Source organism: Hibiscus syriacus, unplaced genomic scaffold (genome assembly GCF_006381635.1).
Source record: "Hibiscus syriacus cultivar Baekdansim isolate YM2019G1 unplaced genomic scaffold, ASM638163v2 tig00110959_pilon, whole genome shotgun sequence".
NCBI lineage: Eukaryota > Viridiplantae > Streptophyta > Magnoliopsida > Malvales > Malvaceae > Hibiscus > Hibiscus syriacus.
This window is the reverse complement of record NW_024062934.1, coordinates 145,737-147,577: the sequence shown is the minus strand read 5'-3', so window position 1 is coordinate 147,577 and position 1,841 is coordinate 145,737.

The following is a 1,841-nucleotide window of genomic DNA, read 5'->3' as shown; positions in this document are numbered from 1 at the left end:
GAAAGGATTGTTGAAAGGTGCAAAGGCTTGCAAATTGAACTTTTGCGAGCATTGTGTTCTGGGAAAGCAGAAGAGAGTGAAGTTTGGCACTACTATACATAATACAAAAGGTATTTTAGATTATATTCACTCAGATGTATGGGGTCCTTCAAAGACATCGTCTTTGGGAGGAAACTATTATTTTATAACTTTTGTAGATGACTTTTCCAGAAGAGTTTGGGTGTATTCGATGAAGTCTAAAGATGAAGTGCTTCAAATTTTCCTGAAATGGGAAAATATGATCGATAACCAGACTGGTAGAAAGATCAAACATCTTAGGACGAACAATTGAGGGGAATATAAAAGTGACACATTCTTTGACGTTTTCCATGAGTATGGTATTGTTCGACACTTCACTATTAGACATACACCACAACAGAATGGGATGGCAGAGCGTATGAATCGAACTATTGGAGAAAGTTCGATGTATGTTGTCTAATGCTGGGTTAGGCAAGGTATTTTGGGCTAAGGCTGTGACATATGATGGCAATCTCATCAATCGTCTGTTGTTATCAGCGATAGGAGGAAAAACACCATTAGAGGTATGGTCTGGAAAACCTGCTACTGATTATGATTCCTTACATGTATTTGGATCCACTGCTTATTATCATGTGAAGGAATACAAGCTTGATCCGAGAGCAAAGAAGGCTCTCTTTATGGGAATCACCCATGGAGTGAAGGGATTCCGCCTTTGGTGTTTAGACACCAAGAAGATAATTTTGTAGCAGAGATGTTACCTTTGATGAATCTGCCCTAGTAAAGAAGGTAACAAGTGAAGCTGTCCAGACAAGTAGTACTCCGCAGCAGGTGGATCATACTCCAAAACAGGTGGAGTTTCAGCAGACGATGATCCCAGAAGTTGATGCAACTTATTTTTCAACTCCAATAGAAGAATCAGAAGATGAAGAGGTTCAAACCCAAGAACCATTGGAGACACCAGAACCACTTGCGGTTACAAAGCCAATGAGATAAATTTGTAGACCTGCTCGATTTGTTGATATGGTGGCCTATGCTCTTCCAGTTGTTGATGATGATATCCCTATCACTTACCAAGAAGCAATACAAAGCTTGGAAAGTGATAAGTGGAAAAGTGCCATGGATGAAGAAATGCAATCTCTCCAAAAGAACAACACTTGGAAACTGGCACAATTACCGAAAGGTAAAAGAGCCATTGGATGCAAGTGGGTATTTGTAAAGAAAGATGGATCTCATAGCAAGAAAGATGTTCGCTACAAGGCACGGTTGGTAGCTAAAGACTACGCTCAAAAGAAGGGAATCGACTACAATGAAGTATTTTCTCCTGTTGTGAAGCATTCCTCCATTAGAATATTGTTGGCCTTGGTAGCACAATTGAATTTGGAGCTAACTCAACTTGATGTAAATACGGCTTTCTTGCACGGTGATTTAGAAGAGTAGATCTATATGAATCAGCCAGAAGGATACAAAGATGGTGGTTGTGAGAAATGGGTTTGTAAGCTGAACAAATCACTATATGGATTGAAACAATCTCCTAGGCAGTGGTACAAGCGATTTGATAGCTTTATGAGGAGGCAAAAGTATACTAGAAGCAAATATGATCATTGTGTGTATTTGCAAAAGCTCAAAGATGGATCTTTCATGTATCTTCTCTTGTACGTTGACGATATATTGATCGCTTCGAAGAGTCAAAAGGATATAGACAAATTAAATGCTCAGTTGAATCAAGAGTTTGAGATGAAAGATCTAGGTGAGGCCAAGAAGATTCTTGGTATGGAGATAAGTAAAGATAGACAGAGAGAGAAGCTTTGTTTAACACAGAAGCA